A 26,812-nucleotide genomic window follows, 5' to 3' on the forward strand; every position below is an offset into this window, starting at 1 on the left:
AACACGCTATCATAATTAATGTGAGTTAAAGGTCATGCAGATATGTTATCAGCAGCGCTTACATGTGTGATATTGTCACCGAAGCACCTTCCTCTAACAGTTGTAACCAATTAGGAGGCTTTCATTGGCTGTTATTATAAAATAACAAGAACGCATCAATTTATAATTCTGAATGTCAGAGTCCCATAACTGAATTCATGTTGAGGTTTCATTTCCTCTTGAGACTTGCGGGAAGGATCTCTTTCTTACCTTTTCACATTTAAGGAACTGTTAGTCCACACGTCTGTCTTTAGAACTCGCATGGCGGTACCTCCTTTCCTTTCTTCTCCCTTTCTGTCACTACATCTTTACTGGCTACTTTTTTATTCTTTCCATGTTGCAGACTTTCTGACTGAACCGGATTGAGAATGTGCAATGATATTTCCTCTCACAATGCTCAGCTCACATCGCTAAACTCTGCCATGATGCAGAGGAAGCTATCCACAGGTTTGCAATATTTCAAGATTATCTTTAGCAAATGACGTTACTCATCTCCCTCCTAGATGGAATGAAATATTAGCATAAATGTCATTTGGATCAAAACATAATTTTATTTTTGAAAGAAAAGCATTGGAAGGAACTAAACCAATAAATGAGGGGTTACACAGCTAGTATGCACAACGCTTTGGTCCTTTTTATTATATAATAACATCGTGTTCATTATGATTAATAAAGTCATAAATAGCTATATTTTAGGGTGTAAAAGATGGTTTACAGGTCCAGGCCCCATTGGGAATTACTTTCATAGCTTACAATTTTAAATCATTGTATTTGTAAAAGAATTGTCACTTCATGGATGAACATAATGAACTATTATGTATGATTCAATCATACCAATAAACTATACGTTCCTAAATAAAGACCTAGGAAAAAGTTGTTATATTATAGTGTGTATGTATGTGCATATGTATGTACATCTATATAAAATTTAAAATAGCTATTTTTTCCTATTTTACTTGATAACTTTCAGCACCTTTGCCTGTTAGCCATTGGGGTTAAGGGCAAACTAGTGTTTCACCCATCAGAAATAAAAGAGACTAGTAATCTCTTAACAAAATGTAAATGCACCATTTTAAGAACATTTTAAAGTAATTACTGATAAGGTTGTAAAGATGGTTCAGTGTTTAAGAGCAGTGGTTGGCTTCCAGAGTGCTGGGTTTGATTCCCAGACCCACATAGCCGCTCATAACCATCTGTAACTCCAGTTCAGGGGGCTCTAACTGCATCTTCCTGCTTCTGCAGGCTCCAGGCACAAATGTAGCACCCATAAATGGATATAGACAAAAACACTTATACACACAATATAATAAATAAATCTTTAAAAACTAATTTTTAGATGACAGTCGTAAGTGGCACAATGCAACTTTAGAAGAATGAAACTTCCATTTCAGATTTTGAATTAAAATACACAAGGAAGCAAAACAATAAAGAATAGTTTTATCACTGACAAAGATTCTCAAGAATATGATACAATAAAATCTCTCACCTCAGGGTCAGGACTTAGGGAACCTCATGGAGAAAGTGGCAGATTTTAAGAGCCAAGATGATGCAAGACATCAAGAAAATAAGGCCTAAAATTGGTTTTGCCACTAAGGTTTATTTAAATTGACATATTGACATTTGCACAGTGATAAAATAGTCTACACACACCTTTCTCAGATATAGCAGACATTAAGTGATACATAGTTACTGTGTCTCTTGTTTTAAATTTCTTTTATTTTTCAATATTAGAATAATACAGTTACATAATTTCCCCTTCCTTTTGATTTCTCTACACACTTATGTGCGTCCTCTACACACCCATGTGACCTCTACATACCCTGTGCATCCTCCACACATTCATGTGCATCCTCTACACGACCTGTGCATCCTCTATACACCCTGTGTGTCCTTCCTTGCTCTCTTACAAATTTATGGATGCTTTTTAAAATTATTATTCTACACATATACACTCAAACACGGGCATGTGTATATATGCATATATATATCAATAAATTCTAAAGCATATTATAACATATTCTCCAACAATCTCAGATTGATTTTTGATTTTGTTTTATAAATTGGTTAATTATATTCTGTGTATGTTGCAGATAATTGTTCATGTTAAGTTTCAATTTTGTCATTATAATTTATTGAACAATTTTCTTTTACTATTATTCATCAAATGTATCAAGTTTTCATTTATGTGTACATCTCTCTCTTACACACACACACACACACACACACACACACACACACATTGCAGAAGGGGGGGGGTATCGTAGTAGAGAGGAATAAACAGTGTGCTGAGATCCTTTCTTTTATGTATGTAGAAAAGTTATACCCAGGAAATCTCACTATTGTGATTGTCTAAGCATAAGTTGAACAAGGACAGTTATATACACACACACCTTAGTGGGCAAACCCCATAAGGTCTCAACCCTACACAAAGGGCCTTTAGGACCTGATTCTTTGGCATATCATAAGTCTTAGAAAATATACTGAAAATGCTTAAAATGCATATTCCAGGAAAATTTCTTCTTGATTCTGAAGTCCAAATGATGATAAAAACAATTATGCAAAACCATATGGCTTTAGATACCTTTTCAGCCACATAGTGGACATTTGCACTATCATCAAATTGGACCCTGTGTGCACATTCCTAATAATACTGCTAATATCCCATCTGCTTTGCCTGAGCTACAAAATCAGCTTCAGAGCATGCCAGACATTACTACCCTTTTAAGGAAACAGATTTCAGTCAGATCTCTATAGATTTTCATGATGGAAATGAGCTTCATCTATTATAGTCACATTCCAAAATTTTTTTTTTTGCTAAGTTTTGCAGATGGTCATGTTATAAGTGCTTCCTTCTCACAATTAATTTGGCCTGAAAAGACAAAGCAGAGTTATTTAGTAAATATTGTAAATTGCTAATATGTTGGGGTCTAATGTATTGTCCTGTTTGTATTAGTTAATTTTTTTCGTTGGAGTGAGCAAACATTTGACAAGAAAGAACTTCATGGGAAAAAATGTGATTTCACATTCCTCACAGTTCAGAGGAACGAGGTCTTGTGGCATAGAGGGAATCATGGTGCATGCAGCTTCCTCTGTGGTGGTGACCAGAAAGGAGAGAAGAAGAATGTCCTTGTTTATCTGGCTTTCTCCCCTCTCCGTGTTCATTTAGTTTAATGGCATGTTGCTGCATACATTCAGGGTGAGTCGTCTCTACCTTGTTCAGTCTGTTTGGAAACACTCTAGCTAATACATCTAACAGTCTATTTTATTAATATTCTAGGCGTTTCTTAATTCAATTTAGTTGATAATTAACCTTTAGTATCACACTTTCAGTCATATGTTTCCTTTCTCTCTACTTTCTGCCATTCTTTTGAATTATTTTAAAAATAATTTTGAACATCTACAAACATGGAAGTAGCATAGTTATAATTTTTTCTAAAAATGAAACCACATATTTATTATTTTTGTGTGACATAACTATATCTCTTCTTGTTTCTTGTGGCTTTTGATGTTTCTCAGGATAATCAGGTCTTGGATATTTTAGATTTATCTCTTTTGCTATTTCTAAAATTATAATATTTCCTGTGTCCTTTATAAAAACTTTTCAACACTTTTTATAAGGCTATGGGTCTTTATTATGACTATGCTTGTATGCACATGGGTGTGTGTTCATGTGTGTGTGAGTATAAATTCATGTGCATAGAGGCTAGCAAACAACTTTGACCATCATCCTCAAAGGTTCCGTCTCCTCACTTGCAGCTTACCAATTCGGCTTGCCTGGCCGGCCTGTGTCAGTGATTTCTTCACCTCACCTACCCAGGCTTGCACTGCACATTGGGTTGCATAAGCCATTAAGCCAGCTATCTTTTTTGTACGTTTTAGGGGACCATACTAGAATCTTCCTATTTGTGAGGTAAGCATTTCACATTCCTCAAGCCTGTTGAGAAGTAGATCTAGATTGTGGCCCCTGGCACTTCTCAACGCCCTGCCACATAAGGTCTATTAGTTTTGGAAAATTCTTAACCTGTATCTCCTCAAATATTATTAGTTTTTCTTTTTACTTTGATGAACAAATCATGTATAACTTAAACTTTTTTCCCTTCAATTCTTGTACATTTTACATACATGTATTTTCCACTTTTTTTAAAAAAAGATTTTCCTTTTGACAATCTTCTAGTTCAACAGTATTATTATCAACACTGCTTAATGTGCTCTTAAAATTACCCTCTGAATTGTTAATTTTCAATATTATATTTTTCAGGTTTAAAATTTTGTTACTATACTTTATAGTTTATAGTATTCTGTTGCAATTCTGTTTTTTTTTTAAATTTTTAAATAAATTAAGTGTAGTTTTTCAGCATTTCATGCCTGGTAATACTGCTTTACTGTGAATTTATTTTATGTTTTCACATGACCTTGACTCTTAATAAGCATTTTATTAAGTGATAAACATTGTATATAATGTTTATAAACATTATAGGAGATATCTTCCTTTACAGAAAGATAGGTTTGCATCTCGAAAGCATCTATCAACATCAGTCTGTATAATCTAATCCATCTTGACGGGTTTAAGTAATACACACTTTATTAAGTACTTTTCATTGTTGTGCTAAATTATTAACCAAAACTGATATATGGAATAGCTTCTTTGGGCATGACAACTGGTGGCAAGTGCTGGAAGCTGAGAGATCACATCTCCAACCATGAATAGGAATCAGTGAAAGAAAAATGAAGCTGGATCAAGGCTATGAACTCTCAAAACCTGTGCTGGTGAGGCACCTTCTCCAATAAGTCCACATCTCGCAAATATTCCCAACCTTCTCAAACAATGCTGCTAGCCAGAAAAATGTCTTCTAGTACAAGAATCTATTTGGGAAGTTTCTCATTCAAATAACCACTTTCCATTCCCTGAATCTCATTGGCTCATGGTCATGTAATGCAAAAATGTATTTAGTCCAATTTTTTTTTTCTTTTTCTTTTTTTCAGAGCTGGGGACTGAACCCAGGACCTTGTGTTTGCTAGGCAAGCGCTCTACCACTGAGCTAAATCCCCAACCCTAGTCCAAATTTAAAAGTCTTAGTATATGCTATTTTAGACATCTCACCACTTTTTAAAACTCCAACGACCAGTGAGTCTCCTGATAATACAGGCAATATCTTAACTGTAACACCCTGTAAAAGGAGGAAGAAGGTTAAATACTTTCAACATACAATAATACAAAATATATATCTCCATTGAAAAGGGGAAGATGTAGTTATAGCCAGGAAGAAACCCAGCAAGGCAATCCCCAAATCTTGTGCCTTCGTGTCCATTATCTGAAGCTTTAGATTCAAAGGGCTTCACTGCCTGCGATACACATCAGTATCTTGGCTGGTCGCACTCCCTGTATACAGTTCTCCTTGGAAGATGTCTCGGGGTTTCCCCTGTAACTCATGCTTTACTTTTACAGATTTATAAAATGGACACAGGCAGCCTCAGTGTGTGGAAACCTCACTGCCGCAGGTGGTCAGACTTTAACGGCTCTTTAAACAAGGAAGAATTCATGACCCCTTCACTCTTGAATCCTTCGTGCCTCCAAGCCAGTACTGTGTGATGGCAAATCCATGCCAGAAAAGCTTGGCCGGTAGAACAGGTTGAGACCGGAGACTTAGTGGGCACATGCTTGCTACTTAGGTGACTCCCTGCTCCCTGCCAGATTCCTGGCCTGGAGCACATGACAAACTCCCCACATAAGGGAATGTGACCTGTGGTCACAAAGGCCCAGAACAGAGTTCTCCATGCTAATGAGGTGTGTAGAGGCCCTAAGAGCTTAGCCAATAAGATTCCATGCCCAGATATTCCTCCCTAAAAAAGGTGTTTAATCTCGGGTCCACCTTAAGAAGTCACAACAGTACAATATGCATCCATTTTCCACAATGAACAGCCAATAAAAACTATGGATGAACATGGATTGCCACTGCCGTGGGGGAATGTGCAGAAGGTCTTTGTCTACAGAGCCATAGCCAAATCTCCAGTAGAAGGCCTGTCTGTATTTCCAGCCTGCCTCCACCAAGCTAAGGACAATCACTGCTGAGACAAGCCAGCACTCTCCTTTCCCCCTGACCTGGGCTGGAAGCTGTCCCCAGCCTGCAGGCCCCTGAGTCTGTTCTCTGCTTTTCTGTGACTTCCAGCAGGGCCTGGGTGTCCAAGAGTCAGAGAACGCCAAGATTCTGGCCTAGATACAGGCCCTGGGATCTCGAACCGCTTTTGCTTTCCTACGTCTCAGACTAAATTCCTACCCTCTGAACAGTGTCTCGGCACTTCCCTACATCCCAGCACATGGGACTGTAGGATAACCACAGTCAAACCCCTTCCATTCTGCCTCCCCAAGAGGCTGTACCCAGTGGTGAGCCCATGTGGAACCACAAGTACCATGTGGATGATGCTGCCATATTGCAATACCGTCTTGAATAGAACCTTGCACACAAGGTGTACACTTACATCTGGTGCAGCTTTTGTTTTCTGGGAGGAGAAAATGTTTCCTTTCACAAGTTAGAAACCTTGACTGGGTGGAGTCTTGCCCTAGCAGGCACCTTTCCCAAGGTTCTAGTGCAGGTCAGCTGTCCTGTTCTTAATGATAGCAGCTCCTTAACAATCAGAGTCTCTCTTCCAACATCTGTTTTTTAAGCAACATAATCTTTCAATGTTCTTTTTCTCTCCAAATGACACATTTCTATTTCTCTCCGCAATTTTGCTCTTTTTCATTGTAGATCCCTTTAACAGTTTTCTGTAATAACTATGTCACAGACTCAATGTTACGTTTTTACAAAATCTCCTCCACCAAAAACTTGATTCATTACTTTTAATTCAACCTCAGATACAGGTAGAAAACAGTCACATACTTTGCCCAAATATCACAGTTGCTGCTATTCTGATCCCTGAAATTTATTGAGTCCGGCCTCTATCATCAATTTTACTCTTATAACTACTATATTCTAGGCTTCTATCAGAATAACCTATTAATCTCTGATTACAGCTTTTAACCTCTATCATTTCAAAGTCTTCACCATTCTTCCCGAATACAGCATGATCAGATTCTTCACAGCAGTAGATTCTGTGGTAATTTTAGTTTGTTTGTCTGTTTGTTTGTTTTTACAGTCCAGAATTTATTCCTCTCCTGGTCCACTCCCCCTACAGTTCCACATCCCATACCTCCTTCCCTGACACCGCCCCCCATATCTCCACAAGAATGTTCCCACCAAACCAGACCTCTAAACTTCCTGGGACCTCCAGTCTCTTGAGGGTTAAGTGCATCTTCTTTGATTGAACCCAAGCCCGGGGTCCTCTGCTGTATATATGTTGGAGACCTTATATCAGCTGGTGTATGCTGCCCAATTGGTGATCCAGTGTCTGAGAGATCGCAGGGGTCCAGGTTAATTGATACTGCTGGTCCTCCTACAGGGCTGCCCTCCTCCTCAGCTTTTCTACAATTCAAACAGCAGCTTCTGCTCATTGGTTGGGTGCACATATCTGCATCTGACTCTTTCAGCTGCTTGTTGGGTCTTCTGGAGGGCAGTCATGATAGGTCCCTTTTTATAAATGCCCCATAGCCTCAGTAATGGTGTCAGGTCTTGGGGCCTCCCCTTGAGCTGGATCCCACTTTGGGCCTGTCTCTGGACCTTCTTTTCCTCAGGCTCTTCTCCATTTCCACCCCTGCAGTTCTTTTAGACAGGAAGAATTATGGGTCAGAGCTTTGACTGTAGAATAGCAACCCCATCCCTCACTCGATGGCCTGTCTCTTTGCTGAAGGTGGGTTCAATAAATTCCCTCTCCCCACTGTAGGGCATTTCATCTAGGGTGCCCCCCCAGTCTCTCACTTCCCAGGTCTCTCTGGTACATTCTGGAGGGTTCTCCCAACCTCCTTCCTCCTGAGGTCTCCTGATTCCATTCTTTCTGCTGGCCCTCAGGGCTTCAGTTCTTTTACCCCACCCAATACCAGATCATGTTCCCCTCACCCCAACCCCCATTCCCTTCCCTTCCCTCCCTCCCTCCCACCTTTGTGGTTGCTTTTCTCCTCTCAAGTGGAGTGAGGCATCCCCACTTGGGCCTTCAGCTTGTTGACCTTTTTGAGTTCTGTTACTTTTATTTTGGTTTTGTTTTTTTTTTTTTGGCTAATAAAAAGAATAAAAGTAGTTACTCTTAAGAATTGGTCTAGAACTATAAAGGGAGTCTTCAGAATTAATGTAGTAGAATAAGAATGCATATATGTGATAATTAATATTTTTTTGAAAACATAATTTTTTTTCAGACAAGGTTTTTTTTTTTTCTTTTGTTTTTGATATAGTTTCACCATGTGTCTCTGGTTGGCTTGAAACTTGCTGTTTCAGATTCAGTTTCTCCTTCTTTTGCCTTTTGAATGCTAGGACTAAAGGTATTCATGACTTCACCGGTGCACATAGTATTTTTGAGTACTAGAAAGAAATGATATGAAACCTTCGTTTCTCTCTGTCCATTCATTATTATCCAGTCACTCAGTTTAAATGGCTATTTCACAATATCTCAGAACTTCAGCTCTGCTAATCCATTTAGGGTTACATGTTCATGTACCTAAGATGTAAAAATAGTTCTCAGAGAAACCCTGGGCCGGAGAAGTAGAGAACTTTGTTAAATCCAGATTTCTTATCCAGGTAGTTTGCAAATCAAATCCAGCTGTCCTGTCTGCCACACCTTTTATTCGGTGTCCTTTCACCATTAGATGAGGGATGTCTGACTTAGTATTTTAGGAACTTGACATTGAGCCACACAGGTTTCCATGTGGCTGTTAATGTGAAGACTGTGAAGACTTCGAGGAAATGGCAGCATCTTTTTGAAACTTTTGCAGCTTTTATTCTGACTGGACAACCTCAAGTTTTTTAATACTTGATTTCTAGAGATAAAGTCTTGTCCGTAGCCCATACTCAGTCTTGATATCCGGTCCTCCAGGCTCAGTGCCTGAGGTCTGAGATAATGGGTGGCCCAGCACCTGGTAGGTTGTATTGAAGTGACACTGTCGACTTTTTCTGTCACCAGTGCCAGTAATGTTTTTAAAAGCCCATCTCTGTTAAGGTTTCTCCCCATACTCCAGGTACATTTAAGTGTTCTTTCTGGATTGACACTACAGTAATCTTTTCTTTCAGCAAACCCCCCAGTAGTGGACATTTAGGCTGCTTTCCTTTGATTTCTTCCAAAGTGTATTTCCACTTTGACTGGTTAGACATTTAAAGCACATTGACTTGTGATTGGATTCCATAGCTGGGTGACAACTTCGTGTATTTAGGACAATTAGATTTTTTATTACTTCTTTTAGCCACTGGAACATTATTGAACATATGTACTAGGGAGAAATCGACCAATCTTCGTTTGTAATCAGACCATTTAATAATATTCTAGTTCAATTATACTTCTGTTTGCCATAAAACTAAGGTTTCTGTTTCTCGAATTGGGCTGCACCTCACCCCATGAAAATGGAATGGTTGTGACCCACAGTATTATCTATGTGAAGATCAAAACGTTCACTGGCAATTGAGAGAGGCCTCCAGCTGCAAGTATTCATGACCCATCATTGAAGATGTAAAAGTTGAGAGTCTAAACTTATTTCTTTGCATTTATAAAATTTTAAACTTCAACATTTTATTTTTGACCTCAAATTTTTACATTTTTTATTCATTGGACCCAAATGATAATTTATTTTAAAATAGACATTGTCTATCTTTGGGAAAAAGAAAAATGTAAGCTGAAAACTAGGAGACAGGGAAATTGTTCTATAAAAGTGTTGGGCATGCAAGCATAGTTTAACCTTTGAATTCATGCCAGCTGCAAAGGCAGGGTGTGCTGGAATTTACTACACTCATCCTAGCACTGAGCATGAAGACAGGAAGTCCCTTGGAGCCCCCTGGCTATTAGACATGCACACTGGGTGAGGCAGATTAAGCAAGAGATTCCATTTTCAAAAAGTAAGACAGAGAAAGCAGTGAGAAGCCAAATGTTGAATTTATGACCTCTCCATGCACATAGCTATATATGTGTTCACTGCCTACATGATTAGACGCTAAGTATACACAAGTACACAAAGGAGTAATGCTAGTGTTTGTGAACTTGAGTTCTGCATGGCATTAGGGAGACGAAAAGAGACAGAATGTAAGCATGGGAATTCTTATAAGAATTTCAGTTCAGTTCTCAGAACCCATGGCAGCCGACTCCACAACGATCAATAACTTCATTTCTAAGAGATCAGACATCATTCCTGGCTCTGAAGGCACCACACTCATACTCTCTATCCCATGCACATCATATAAAATTGATCTTTACTTAATATTATTTACTCATTAAAAATCATAGAAATCCATCTTATTATGGGTTTTCCAAAGACTGCTCTCCTGGTGGTCAAAAACGATACATACTTCAGTTTGCTCTATACCTACTTGCTTAAAATGTTCATTGGCAGGAAAACAAATACAAATTTATAGACGAGTGGAAACACTGGAGTAACGATGAATAATGGATGCATCTATATGCAGGGGATAAAATTGTTCTAATAATTTTAAATAACAAATGTTAGACACAATACAAGTTTTCATTTTGTATTTAGTTAGCATATTAAATTGTCTTTTAGCATTAACTGTCCAGTATTTGTCACTATATAACCCAAATGCGCTTTTAAGCCTTTATTCATGTTCTATTTCCTGGATACACATGAGTATCATTGAACTAAAATTTACTTCCTGTTATTTGTTTGTATTTTAGTGCTGAAGGTTGAACCAGGTTTTTGTGCATTCCCTATAATATCCTTTGCTCCAAGTATTCATACCTATAACTAGAGCAAAATTATTTTTGTACTGTAATAAAAAATATTTAAAGAACTTTTTTAGGATAAGATTGTAAAATGTATATCCACAGTCATGTACAAGTGCCTGTCATTAAAACTAAGATCTCGATGGCTAAATTTAAATTTCATTTGTGAATTCCAAAAACCTATTTCAGAAGTGTGGCCATTATTAGCAGATGTGTGACTTATTGTTAGTAGATGCAATGAGATTTTTCAAGTCACCACATTGCCATGGAGATTATGGGGAGGTAACTTGTTTTACATCAAGTTTTTTCCTCATTCAGTGAGTAAACCCAATATTAAACCGTGCCATACATAATTAAAAAGTGGTATGTAGAAATTAAAATACTTGTGTGTTTCTCTTTATGTTGATAATTTCATTCATATATACAAATCTATTTCCGCTTTATAAAAAAAAAATCAAAATCAACATGAAGGGATTTCTATGTAAGCTTTGCTTCGTTCTTGGTATGGGACCAGGCTATTTGGTCTTAGTGGTCAAAGGCAAACCTATTTGGAAATATTACTGTAATATTTAGAAATGCTACAGTTCATTAATCATAGTTATTTCAAAACTAGCTCCATATAGTCCCATACATAACTCCATATATTGAAACAGGAAAATGACAGGGCATCATCATGCAAGGAGGCCGTTGCAATCAGGGTGATCAAGTGCAGTAAATTGAAATGTAAGATGCAGTTCCAGGAGTTTAGAAATAATTGGTGAAATAGTTCCATTCAGTTCTCTCAGATGACTACAGTTTTATTGACACTTTTTTACACCTAAAAAGTTTAGATATTGCACCAAATCCATGTTTGGTGTATAGTGCAACACAGACAGCAGTAACAGAAGATGGGTACACTCATTGGTGAAAGAATGAAGTTACGGAGTTCCAGAAAATCCTTGAAAATGATGGATATTCTGTGTTATGCGATCTAGCTTCTGTCCTTGGAGTGGGGAGACGGTTGTCATGGGTTCCGACCCACATCTTACTCAGACAGAGAGGGTTCTCTCTGTGAAATCCTGCATGTCACCGCACGCTTGAGAAATTTTCCTCTGTATGCCGGGACTCCTGTGCTCACTGCTGCGTCTTTTTCTCTACAGGAGCTGCCTCGTCCCCCCCAGTGGAGCAGCTGGATCTTATCCTCCTCATTACCTTTCTGTCTGCCTCCGTCCACCCTCTTATTCTTCCCCATCATTTACCCACCATCCAGTGAAAGATACACTTCCGTTTGACGTGCTGTGTGTACTTACTGCAACAGAGTGCATGCTCGAAAAGGTGGTAAAACGGAGAGATTTAGATTTTAATCTATATTTTTTTTGTGATTTATAGATCAACTGATCCATCTATTCTCTCCCTTTTCAGTCTTTTAAAAATTTTAGGTAAAATGTTGTTGTCAAATTAACTTTTGATAACACGTGAAACCGGAGGGCTATCACCGCTCTGTTTGGTATTTCGACTTTACTCTTCACCTTGATTATGTTCCTTTGCTGCCGGGTTATGGAAATTATAAGGAGATACTACAGCGTACTCCTGGCTGAGCTGTGGTCTCCTTAGATGAGAGGTGGCAGTGGGGTAGAAGAGAAAAGGAAAAGCATTCAGTGGAGCAAATGTTTTGGTTTTTATTTTGGGAGTAGTCACTATGGATTATTTTAAAAGAACCATGCTAGTTTTCATTTCTTTTGTCCTTTTGCTATTTCTTTTCATTTTGTTCTTCCCTTCACATATATTATCCATTTCAGCTAAAAATCCAATTTATAAACTTTGATATATTGGCTTACGAAGCAGACTTTTTGTATGAAAACACACCAGTTTCGAACAGGGAATGAAGAACGTGAATGCAATGTAATAAATAATTTTAACTAAGAGAAATAAATTTTTTTAGGCTTAAATGGGATTGTGTTGATGAACCCATTGCACTTTGAAAAGCATTAATAAGGTGGAAAAGTATGTAATGTGTCTGACCTATTGAACACTATAGTATTAGTAGCACGTAGTAGAATACCGAGTGTTTGCCCTCCTGACAGTATGATTGACCCGGAGCTGTGGCCTGAGCTTATCCCCAGCATTACAGGACAGTAGCATATACACATCGGTAGTGCCCAGAAATAAATATCCACCGTGGTAGAAATAAAACATCACAAATGGAACCACTGTGTGCTGAGAATTGTTGGTATAAGTTTCCAAATTACAGGGCAATGAATAGAAGCACAGGCATACACCATATAAAAATTTCTGCAATGTTGATTGGGGTTGTGCAAGTGGACCCATAATGCAGTTGAAGATGATGGCCTAGGGACACTGTAGTCACCCTAATGGCCTTGTACAACACTGTGTTCACACATTTGCAGTGATACTGACACAAACACACTCACCATACTTGATCACACAGATCTACGGAGCACACATTTACCAGTAGTACATTATACTTGGACAGTGATGATAAAAGAGCATTGCTAGGGTTACGATGCCGCGTCACAATTTTCTGTTATTCCAGATTTTGCTTCTGCTTTTTAAAGTCTTTTACTGCAAACTCCATGGATCCTGGAGACCTATAAGCTACTTTTAGTAAGGCAGCCCAATTCTAGCTAACACTGTTAATATTAAACTTGTATCCACAGACAAGGGGTAAGTTCACCCTTTGTCAAAGATACATCTCTTTGCAAAAGATGGAGAGTATTTAGAGAAACATAGAACCACACAAAATGTGGAGGTATGGAGCCCATGCCCCCAGATGCCTGTACAGCATAACTCCCACTGCGAATGCACAGCCATTAGGGCAGGAGAGAGAACAGAGAGATTTCAAGAGCCAGAGGATTAAGTGGTTTTGTTGTTAAGATTAAGGCCTCCTAGAAACATGAGAGGGGCCGCGTACACATGAAGTATCATTAATATAGCTGCCTAAGCAAGACCTGAGCAAGGATGAGGACAGCAGGATCTGTTAAAATGGAACAGGAGGCTTGTGTCCCAAGCCAAAGGCAAAGAACTATAAGGTTAACTGGGCCTTTGGGAATAGCAGAAGAAATGATCCTTGAAAGAGCCCATCAATCATTCTATTAAACATGGCCGTCTTAAACTTGTATACATAGAGTTGTCAAGAGATGGACTAAGTAGGTTGTAATTTTATGTATAGGTGTAGGAAATATGTGTATATATGTGTGTGTGTGTGTGTGTGTGTGTGTGTGTGTATAACAACTAAAGAGAGGAGAATATGAATTTGAGAGAGAAGGAGATGTAAAGGGCCAAAAGAAGGGAAAGGGGAGAAATGTAATTGTCTTATAATATCAAATAATAATAATTACAACAGCAATGAAAACTAAGATCACAGATTAAATGTTATATAATATCAAAACCACGTTTACTGAAGAAAAATGCCATGTTATGATGGTCCAGCTTCATCCACCTTGGCTTACGTGTGTGTCTGCATTGTATTAAAAGCCATGTTGAAAGGTTAACCATACTGATGATACAACTTCCCAGACACTAACATACAAATCAAGTCATGTATCGTCAGCATTTCACAGACTATATGTCCTCATCGAATCTCCCGAATCTGACTTGGTTAGACACATCTTAGGATCATCTCAAATTTTATCTAATCCATCCTGCTCAAGTTGTCATTTCATTCCAACGCTGCTGATTGACACTGTGGCTTGATAAGCTATACACTGTAATCTGTTCTCCAAACTAAATAATTTTGTTTCGTTCACCCGCTTACTAGCTTCATTTGTCTGGCTCCATCCTCTTCCTGAATCCATGAAAAAGCTCACCCAGTGTATCACAAATCAGCCCCATCTTTCACCGGTTTAAGCGCTGACCAATGGTATGGAGCCGATTCATCTTCAGCTGCTATCCGCCTTTTGGGAAGCTGTAGCATTTCAATGTATTCTTTTTGCTTATAGATCCCAAAATAGCTTTTATTCTACACTTATGCTGCATAGAAGGAATTTGAAATTAGGGTTTATTTGTGAGCAAAATGTTTCTGGAATCACAGTGCTGTATCTGTATTATTTGATGTTTGAAAAGCATGGGGTTTTCTTGGCGATGAACTAAAGATGCCATTTTTTCACATTTTGTGTGTGTCCATTTTTCCTTCCTTCTTTCCTCCTTTCTTCCCTTCATTTTCAATTCTCCTTGGTTTTAGCAAACCATTTTATAACAAATTTGCCTGGGGGCGGTGTATTTCCCTAAAATAGAAAAACTGTGAACGGTTCCCTGCATACCCTGGCAAAAGCTCTCTAGTTCCTGCCTCAGCAGGCTGGAGACAGCGCTAAATTATCTCAAAGACTCCACGCTGCCCCCAAGTACTCTCTAACCCAAAGCGTTTCAGGAGTTATTCCAGCATGGCACTCCTGCCAGCCGCTGCCTGCCTTACTCACAGCCTTTGGCAGGTCACTGCACAATAGTTCCATACAGAGACAGCCTGTCCCATGGTTTCACCGTGGACCCAAGTCGCCACACATGAAAGAATAAACAACGGATCAGATAGACCTCTGATCCAATTGATATGATATAATTTGCCAAAATCATATATATATATATATATATATATATATATATATATATATATATACACACACACACATATATATACCCATCCCTTAAAAATAGTCATAATAACCTCTATCTATGTGCAGAGAAGACTCTTAACATCTGCCGCCATGTTCTCCCAGCTCCTTCTCCTTGCTCCCCCTCTCTCCCCTCTTCTCTCTCCCTTCTGAAGACCCCTGCTCGTCCCTCTCTTTCTTCTCATCTAATGACAGGCTTCGTTTTATCTTGTCTGCCTTCACCTGTATAATGGCATCAACCTACACTTCACCCTTTCTATTTAATTAAAAAAAACTTTTCTCTCAAACATAAGTTGAGCACAATTATTATCATTTTGTAATTTAAAAGTATAAAATACACCTAACACCCAGTCCAACATTTATCAGTTAAACAGAACATTTAGTTATCTATTCCAGCTTAAGAAAGGCTTAAAATCCACGTTATATCCTGGCTAGCTTGTATACTATCTGATAACTATCTAATTAAACATGTATTCTTTAAGTTAAACAGCCTGGGTAGGCTACGAGACTATAATGAGTCTTCATCCCTGTCAGAAATCCCTGTCAGAAATCTGAGAATGACCGACATATCTGTAAATATAGGAAGCCTAACAGGGCTTCTAGAACTGAGAGGCTGTAGAGACAATTGTCTACTTGCACAGTCCCCTGCCAGCAACACGTGAGAGAAGTCTTCAGCCTTCTGGCCTAGGATCATCTGACAGACTTTGAAACACAGAATTTGAAGGGCTGATCATTCTGGCTCAGCAGAAATTATCAATCAACTATTCTGTAATGTGTCCTTTTCTGGGCAGTATTTAGTCTGTAGATGAATAGAGGCAATTTCTTGCTTGAAGTACCTGTCTTGCCATAACACATCACCACCTGGAGGTGAGATAGTTCAATTTCCTCTTTGAATCCATCAAAGGGGAGCTGTTAGACAGACATCGCCTCAATAGAAGATAAATGACCACTAAATGTCATATTTTGTGGATTTTGATGTTTCTGAAAGCTATCTAACCATGTAAGTAATCTGGATTTTGTCTGTTAATTGTCTTAATAAATTATCTTGAAAGCATTCAACAATAAACTTAGAGCCAATGAATTTGCTATTCATTCCTTAACTCACATGTTTAATCATCTCAGATTAGTTTTTATTATAAATAAAGAACTGAATATAAACCTGTATACTTAAATGTAAGATAGGCACATATGGGATGCCTATATGTGAGAACAATAATAACAATATTAATTTAAAAATAACAAGAAATTTATATCAAAGTTAAAATCTAAAACTTGTATTAAATAAATTTGTACCAACGTAAAAGATTATAACTTTAGCTTAGTAACAAATATAAGGATTTCTACCAAATGAGATTATGGCTATTCAGTCATTTATGAAAATTAAAACAATTATTATTTATGAAAAATTATTCATAAAAATTATTTCATAAAAATTATTTATGAAAATTAAAACAATTTTACAAAAGAAGTAAGCTAAACAATATTGTATTAGTCTGTTTAGGCTTTTCTAATCTGTCATGTCAGAAAATTGACCCAAAATTCCCAAGGAGCCCACCTTAAGAGAATATGAGCCTCTGCAAGTGGTAAATATCAAAACTAACCACAACCCTTCACTAGCCAGCATTGTTTGAAAGCCATGTGGGCATTAGTGGCTTAATTGATAAAAACAATTTAATCACTATTTTATTAATACTACTATCATTACCATACAATCTGTCAACTAAGATATTAGCTCAAAAATATTAGCTCTGTCCATAAGCTTTTCTGCCCTGGTATCAGACTTCTTTATTTATTAATAACTTCTATGTTATATGTCTGAACCACTGCACGGTGCATGACTTTATTTTATAATATTAATTTTATAACTGGTAAATATCACCATCTGCACTTGGAGTCAGTGACTAATTTTCCCTAAGTCCTGAAACTGTGGAGTGAAAATCCCCACGTGATTTGGATAAACCTGTAATTTCTCCCCTAAGTATAAAAAAATTTAATCCCATTTCCATTAATACCACAAGAAGCAGGCAACTTGTCAAACCAGAAATTTTCTTCTATGGAGCCATTAAGAGAACTGCCGGTATCCAGTAGACCCAAAATATTATATCTATCTATTACGCTATCTAGTTGAAGCATCAGACTTTATTTATTAATAACGACATACATATATGTCTGTATTCACTTGCCTGGTGTTACAGGCTTTTGTTTATTTTCAGTCTGTTCTGAATTGTGGGTAAAATTCCACATGATTCAGACAAACTCTGGTATATAAGTACCAAAAGCAAATAAACCAGCCTTTAAATGGGGAAGCAGGCAGCTATTTTTTTTTTTTTTTTTTTTTTTTTTTTTTTTTTTTTTTAGCCTCTGTATAAGAGCAGCCTACACTTTTCACAGTAGGGGGACCTGAGCCTGCCAGCCTCTGCCTCTGTTTCATTAAAAGATTCCCACCATGCTAGTGACATCATGTGACTCAACATGGCTCTAAAACCTTCTTTACTTAGAAAAAACAAAACGCTTTCAGGCTGAAGAACTTCAAGTTTTAGTGGATTCTTTGCCTAACATGTTGGTTTGCCATTTGTGCTGTTTTCTAGTTGATACTTTTTTTGGACTTATAGTTTTTGGGGAATTCTTGTATTCATGTTTATTGAAGAACTAAAATTAATGAAGTTCACAATTATGTCAACTGAAAGTTATTTAAATGAATAATCAATAAATATCATGCTTTTAAACCTCTCTCCTTTTACCATTGTAGTCTTATTGATCCACTCTAAATTTGTTATGTGTCATAAACAGCAGTAATTCACCAGAAGCTGAGATACCTTTCTCTTAGACTTAGGTACAATTGCCAGTAACTGCACTATTAAAGCTTAAAAGTACATTGACTTCAACCTCCTGCTCCACACAAAATTCTAATGGAAGAGGGACTAGTTAGCTAGATAAAAATACATATAGAAAATAAACTTGCTTTTGCCATGTAAGTATATTTATCATCTTAATTACTACATGCCGCCTTCCCTCAGGCATGGTATCTTCTTTATTTCTCAACTTAAGGAACTGTTGTTTTAAGAAGTTACAATTTTAGATATTAGTCGCCTTGAATAATAAAAACCATTAGGTCAGAGATTTCCCCAAATTCTTAAGTTTTGATATTACAGGTTGATGCCTCTTTTAGTATGCCTAGTGCTTGGGAAATATAATCAAATATCTAAAAGTAAGCTAACTTTGTTCACACCTCAGTGGCTGGTTTGAAACTGTAATTTAATTATATTTTCCTGCCTTTTCTTCTTACCAATCCTCCTCGATGTTCTTCCTTCCTCCTTTCTGTTGATGGAGGAAGAAAGGCATGGGGTGAGAAGGTCCTTCATGAAACAATGGTGTTCTCCCAGGTTTTAGTATTTTTAGTTATGAACCGACTAGACCAGGCTGTATGTATTATATAAATCAGTGTGTTTAATTTATCCTCAGCCTGTAGTTTGAAAAAAACTGTTTAGCTTGACCTTTCTGTGTTGATCCAATGAGAAAATTCCAGAAAAATATTACTTAAAAATAGACAGATTGTATTTTGCCTTATGTATGTTCTTCCTTATGTCCTTGTTCTGCATGTCTCATCACATCTTTATTGAATTCTCAAGAGATAAACTCAGTCTGCTGAGCAAACGTCACCTGTAGGGCCATCTGAGGAATAGAATATGATTTATGCTTTTCATGAAGAATTAATTATCTTATAAAAGTACACATGTTACAGTATCTAGTTACAAATTTAGGGTGATTAATAATGGATACAAACACCAAATAAGTTTATAACATTTTTAGTATGCTAGTAAATGAAAAGGCTATTTCTAAAAAGATTTGATAAAGTTTAATGAATAATCATTTGTAAAGCCTGGAAATATAAAACCTTAGGTTGTAGCACAGTGTCTCAGACATCTGATCCTCTCCATAGAGGAAAACCAAACTGGTCCTTATAAAATATTCTGCATGCATACATATATTTTGGATGCATACCTTTTTATAATTTTTAAATAAATATATACACAGCAGTGAAACAGGTAACAAAATCTATTTCATATTGGTCCAAAAAATCTTGTTTATCCAGCCTGAGAGACAGTTAAATGATAGATCGCTTACATTCCATGTATGATTCAATTGATTTGATCTCCAGAACCACAAAAATGGGACAACATTGCTTATGTCTTTTACTTCTAGCATGACATGCAGACATTACTATAGTTTCTTTTAAATTATCCCCCTATAAATAAATATTTAATTGTTCCAAACTGCCAACATGAATAGAAAAGGTACTGAGATTTTGGTTCTTTCATCTGTTGATGAGCATCCCGGTTGTTCTTGAGCTTGTACCATTTTGTGATATCAAAATGGAAAGCAGTGGCTGCCTCACACTCACTGTGGTAGTGTCCATTCTCCTGTAGTTATTTGTTACATTGTCCTATAGTTTCATTTAAAAGATTTTCTTCAAGTTAAATTTCCTTCCTAGAAGCTAAATAACATTCTGAAGCAGTTTTCATGGCATATGGCTAGAATTTTAGCAATTGAAGGCTGCAGAGGCAGGAGGATTGTCAGTGAGCCAGGTCAGACTTACGGCTGCATAGTGAATTTGTGGAGGAGCAGTGCCAGAGGACAACAACCAACCACTACCACTACCACCACCACCACCACCAACAAAACAACAACTAATCAACAACAGCAACAACTAACCAACAACGAAATCAACCACAACTCACTAAATCCAAAACAACAAACCAACAAACAAAACAAAACAAAACAAAACACACATTACAGTTCCTTACTTGAATAAATAAGATGTGCTACTTTTATTGGAGTTGTACCTGAGAGTAAAATGACAAAAGAGCCACTACCATTGTGGAAAGAAAAAGCATTTTTAGTATTATTATTATTATTATTATTATTTACAGGGGTCATGTAACCTGAGCTGGATGGCTGCGTACCCAGGTGACCTTAAATTTCGAATAATTCACTGAATATGAAGATTACAGGCATGCATCCCCGCCACCTAGTGTGTTCCTTTTAGTTCTAAACTAAATTTAGTTATTGCAAATCTGGACAAGGCAAGATTTTAGTTTCTGGTGCTTTGCGGATCAGGTATTGATGATGGGAAAGAGAAGTAGTCATGTATTTTGGGCCTGACCTCATAATAAATACTGGCACAAATTCAAATTTTATAATGACACCTTCCCTCCTCATCTGCTGAGGCACACAGTTTTTCTTATCAATTTTTCGACTGAAATCACACATCGTATACAGCTTTAATAAGATGCTTGAAACAGTTTGGTGGGCTTTTAGGCAAATGTTACACCCCTATAGAAGATATGTATTATAAATTAAATAAAAATAGGGAAAAGAAACTTTTTGACCAAATCCAGGTGAAATGTTGACAAAATCCAAATCTGGGTACTCAGTAGAGGGTGGGTCCATGGTGACTTTCGAAAGGCCATGTTTCAGTTTATTTAAAATTTACCAACAACTCAGGCAAAGAAAAGTTTAGAATAAAACCGCAGAATACCAAACCCCAAAGCTTTGCATGAATTTCCAGGGCTGGCTCAGCTGAACAATGGAGTTGTGGTAGTGCATTCACTGCCAAATGAGTCACTGTTATCTTCTCGTAACTTGCCCCTGTCAGACTGCAACTTGGAGTGTTCTAGGCCTCATGGCTTTTCCCAAGAACTGAAATATCACCCTCTGAAGTTTAATTTTGATTTTAGTTTTCACCCCTTTTCTTTTAAAAGAATTGTTTATTGCTTCTTTGTGAATTTCACATCATGCACCCGAATCCCATGCCTCTCCCCTTCCCCTCATAGCCATCCTCTACCCTCTTAATTCCACCCCCACAAAACAGAGAAGAAAGAAAACCCTCGCTGTGTAAGCTGTAGTGTGTCACAGTGTGTGCCATGGCATATGCTTCTGTCCGCCCCGCTGTGCTTGCAGATGCTCATTGCAATAACCTGTTGGCTTCTGCTGCTCTACCAATACTGGAACCTCCCTCGGACTCCCCTCAGATAGCCCATTATTGCCCTGTGTCATGGAGATCTTCTAATTTTGGATCTGTAGGACCAGCCCCTTCATTCACTTCAGTAGTTTATTGATGGGGATGGGGTAGATGTTAGGGTGGGCAAATCCAAAGCCCTGGATCTGGATCGGAGAGGGATCTGAGCTGCTCAGCCCACTGGCTGTCCTGCTCTCATGCTCTCAGGCACCTGACTTACATAGGCTGCATCCAGGACCAGCTCTAGTGTTCTGGTGCTGAGCTGCTGCAGAGTGCTGCTACCAAGTGCTATAGTTCCCAGGGGGCAGGCCAGCAAGTCCCCCTGCCACCTTGTCCCCAGGGGCAAGTCTCTGCCTGCTGCAGATAGGGAAGGTTAGGGGAGGAGGATATCCTTCCTTCCAAATCTCCCACACTTGTATTCCAAGGCCTTCCTGTAACTTCCACAACAGGAACAGGGGATGGGTTGGGGTGGGGTGGGGTGACAGGGTGAGGGAGATGGGTCACATGAAGGACACCTCAAACACTGCCTTTGCTAGGGGCAGGGTCATCTCTCCTGATCTCGTGCCCCAGGCCAGCCCAGGTAAGGAGGGCTGGGCTCCTTGTACAGCCCCTCAGAAATCTACATATCACTATGGAAATTCAGACCAGGAGACATCATCTGGCTCTTTGTGGTTCTAGACCCCTGTTGCTGCTGCAGGGCCATGGACCCAGACATGGCCCCCTCACAGCATAGACCAGAACCCTACTATGGTCCCAGGTGAAAAGTTGGCATCCCGTGTTCCTACTACTTTTGAGTCTCCAGTTCTGCATCTCTTCATTGTGCCCACATCCTTCTTTTTTTTTTTTTTCCATTTCTCCACGTTTCACTTTGCTCTCCTTAGAGGCACGCTTAGTCTTTGAGTGTCTGGGGGTTGTCCCAGAATGGTCTCAGAAGGCTATGCCCTGCCTGTGAATTTTGGTACTAGGCAGGACTCATCTCAGGCATGGTCTGCTTTGGGTCATATCAGGCTGGCTCTGCACAGACCATCTTGAGTGGCCCTTGTGAGGGCTTGGTTGTTCAACTTTGCCCCACCAGCAGTCTGAGAGAGGTTCTTTAGTCTCGGCCTGCTCCCCTGTCCTGGTAGTCTATCCTGGTCTGCCTATCACTGGACTTGTGGTCATCTTAGGCTTGCTTTCATCAGGGAATGTTAGGGCTACTAATCATACAGATGTTTATAGGTCAGAGGATAGACATGGCCCCTGTCTTCTCTGCCACCTACTGATGCCCATGTGACATAGAAGCTACACCTGAAATGCTTCTAGGGACAGGCACATTTTACCTTTCTTTCTTTCTTTCTTTCTTTCTTTTTTTAACTCTTTGTCTTTACTATTTACTTTTTATAGTCCATTTATAAAAGCTCTTTCATTTGTAGATCCTTCATAAGACACGGTCCAAGTTAGAGAAGACCTCACTATTGTGATAGAAATTAAACAATTTCTGAATTTTCTCTTTGTTCTTCCTTTATCACCCTCTCATTGTGCCACTGAATAGATGTTCCTCCAGCTTCTTAGATGTTCAGTCAACAACAGATGCCTTTTATGTATGAAAAAGCACAGCTAGGCTTTGAATTTAGACATTGCCTTAAATTCAAGATAACCCTATATTGATATATAGCTATATTAATGTAGCTAAATTCACTGAAAAAGAGTAAGCCAGAAACTAGGTTGGAGTCATGATTTGAGCTGCCTCCGGAAAACATATGGAAGTCTATAATCCATGTAGCTCAAATCTCTATGTCCAAGAAAGCTTCTTTTATGGTGGTGTGGATGACCGCAGGCTCCTAACTGGGAATAAGAAACGTTGAAGGCTACTGAGATAACCTATCCCTATTCCAAACCAAACAACAACAACAACAACAACATCAACATCAACAACAACAACAACAACAACAACAACAACAACCACAAGAAGTCATCCCAGATAGGAAGCCACTGAAGGAGGCCTTACAAACTACAAAACAGATGCCAAAGAACAGCTCTCCACAGTCAATGGCTTCTGGTAGAGGTCAGGTGTGACAGGTGGAATTGAGCATCAAGAAGGACTCACTTCTTTAAGGGTCTGATCTCCGAGAGTTGGACCCTGCTCCAATGAGTATATCGGCCACACAAACAAGACTTGGTGGGTTTTCTGCTTTTGCTTTCTTGGGGGAAGGCACAAGGCTGGGAGGGTAGACCTGGGAAGGATGGAAAGCTAGTGTGATTGGGGTGGACTGTATAAAATTGTGAAATAATAACAATATTATGTTGGAAAAAAGTTTAACTTTGTAGAACTAAGAAATGTATTATTTTATTCATTACAATTATTATATGAATAACTAGACAGAAAGATTTTAAAAATATAGATAAATATCATCACCAATCAAGAAAAATCTAGTCAAGACATGTTAAAGATTACATTGAACAATAACAGAATACAGGTTGTTTTCCAACACTCCTAAAAAATGAGTAAAGGCAGCCCTACTGAGGAGAAAACAAGCATCATTAAATTTAAATGTTTTAAAACAATCCATAACTATACTTCAAGTACTAAGGAATTAAATTAAAAATGAAATGAACATCTGTAGTCTTTTATGTGATGATGTCCTCCTATGTTCGGATCGTGCTGATATGTGTCAATATCAATATAATATCCAGCATCCCGAGTTTCACAGGAATGTTTTCACACAACAGTACAGAGTAAACAGTTTCAGCTGCAGCTCCTCCCACTGCATCGTTTCCAACACTGATACTCTGAGCAATGAACTTCTAAATAACTTATGAGTCTAAATGGCCATCACAAAAGTAAATTTAAAGGTTACATGGAGCAAAAATTAAAATAAAGCAAATCAAATTTGCATGAAATAGCTGAAGTATTTTCAAGTGAAAATTTATATTAAATGCTTATGTTGGATAAGAAACAGTAAGTGTCAAGACAATAATCTAGGGTCCTATCAAGAATCTGGCATGAAGAGAATAAATTAAATCCAAAGCAAGAACACCTTTGTGAATATAGACAAAATATTAGTACAATGAATTCAGAAATCCATAAAGGAGCATGATTAAGAAGAATTTATTCCAAAGATGTCTGAAAAAAATCAATTAATATAACTCACCGTATATTCAATGAAAATGGAAGTGGCATGATCTTAATAAAAATAAAATGGACAAAACTGCAGTCTTATAAAAGGTCCGGACAAAACCAGACCACATTAACACTTAGGTCTAAAATTGTGTTCATGGAACAAGCCCGAGCCCTTACTTCTTAGGTTATAGAGAAGACTAGAGTACTGAAGTCTGTCCCTTTTCTCTTAATGCACATTGGAGTTTAATCCATACAATGCAGTAGGTTAATTAAACAAGGCATCCAGGGCAGAAATACAGAAACACAACTGTCCTATTGGTAGGCCACACAGATGATGCAGAGGCACCAAGAAATTAGTCAAAAGTGCTCTGAAAGCTAATAATAACTTCGCCCCAAACTCAATATATAATACCAAATCCAAATTTAATTTTATGTTGATATTCTAACAATGAATCTGTGAATTCTAAAAATCAATCAAACAAAAACCTTCTAAGAATACTATGTACAGTTCAAAAAGACATGCTGCTAAATTTTACTTAGAAGGAAATCTGGCAAACCATTGCATAAATATTGTAGGGGAGCTACACAAAACACTGATAAAAGAAACTTTAAATGTATAAAATGTATTGAGTGCATGGATGAATATTGTAAGTAGTAGAATAATCAGTTCTTCCAAAATGTCCATAAAGATTTAATACAACTCATAATAGTTCACAACTTTTTGAGATAGAAAATAAAAAATTGTGTTAAAATACATAGAAAAAAAACAAAGCTATTGAAAAACTTATAAAGATTTTTATTATTTTTTTTAACGTGTGCCTCTGTGTGGATCTATGCACATGATCAGTGTGGATGCCAGTGGAGATCATGTATGTCAGATTCCCTTGGAGTTGAAGTTATAGGTGGTGGCAAGAAGTTTGAAATGGTCTAACTTGGGTCCTTCACAGGAGGCGTGTGTGCTCTTCAGTGCTGAACTATCTGTCTAGACTAGGGTCTGCATCCACAGATGACCACGTGCCACAGCTCTCTGTATGCAGATTCTGTGGGGGAAATAGCTGAATTATCAGAAGTGCAGGCTATCCTGAGAGCACAGGGGAGACCACCACTTCTGCTCACATTCCTAGCCTAAGAGGAACCTGCCTGGAGCCCTCTGGACACAGGAACCTAGGAGCAGTCTGGGACAGGATCCTTTCATTTTCCGACTGTGCCCAGAGCTGACCCTGTGTCACAGTTCTCTGTACACAGATCCCACTGTTAGAAAGCCAGTCTCCAGGAGTGCTGACACACAAGCTTACAGGAGGGTCAAGCCACTGTCAGAGACAGCAAGACCATCTAACGCCACAGCTAAGCAGATGGCAAGAGGCAAGGGCAAAAACCAAAGCAACAGAAACCAAGGCCACTCAGCATCATCAGAACCCAGTTCTCCCATCACAGCAAGCCCTGGATACACCAACACACCAGAAACACAAGATTTTGATATAAAATCACAAATCATGATAATGTCAGAGGACTTTAAGAAGGACATAAATAACTCCCTTAAAGAAATATATGACAACACAGGTAAACATGGCCAAGAGAAAACACAAAAATCCCTTAAAGAATTACAGGAAAACACAACCAAATAAGTAAAGGAAATGAACAAAACCATCCAGGATCTAAAAATGGAAACAAAAGCAATAAAGAAATCACAAAAGGAGATAACCTTGAGATAGAAAATCTAGAGAAGAGATCAGGACTCATAGATGCAAGCATCACCAACAGAAGCAAATTCACCCAAGAGGAGTAGAAGGCAGGAAATCATCAAACTCACAGCTGAAATCAACCAAGTAGAAACTGAAAGAACTATACAAAGAAGCAGCAAAACCAGGAGCTGGTTCTTGGAGAAAATCAAGAAGATGGATAAACCCTTAGCCAGATTAACCAGAGGACACAAAGAAAGTATACGAATTAACAAAATCAGAAATGAAAAGAGAGATACAAAAACAGAACCCGAGGGAATTTTAAAAATCCTCAGATCCTACCACAAAAGCCTATACTCAACAAAAGTGGAAAATCTGGATGAAATGGACAATTTTCTAGACAGATGCCAAGTACCAAATTTACATCAAGATCAGATAAACTATATAAACATATTAAAGAAGTTGAACAACAGAAACTGGCAAGGATGTGAAGAATGAGGAATATTCCTCCATTATTTGTGGGATTGCAATCTGGTAAAACCACTCAGAAATCAGTCTGGAGTTG

General features: G+C 38.1%; 1 pseudogene; it reads right to left on the reverse strand.

The window, feature by feature from the left end:
* Nucleotides 1-22,652: 22,652 nt before the first annotated feature.
* On the reverse strand, nucleotides 22,653-22,777 carry LOC116899878 (annotated as a pseudogene).
* Nucleotides 22,778-26,812: the final 4,035 nt, after the last annotated feature.

This window comes from Rattus rattus, chromosome 4, assembly GCF_011064425.1.
Source record: "Rattus rattus isolate New Zealand chromosome 4, Rrattus_CSIRO_v1, whole genome shotgun sequence".
Lineage (NCBI taxonomy): Eukaryota > Metazoa > Chordata > Mammalia > Rodentia > Muridae > Rattus > Rattus rattus.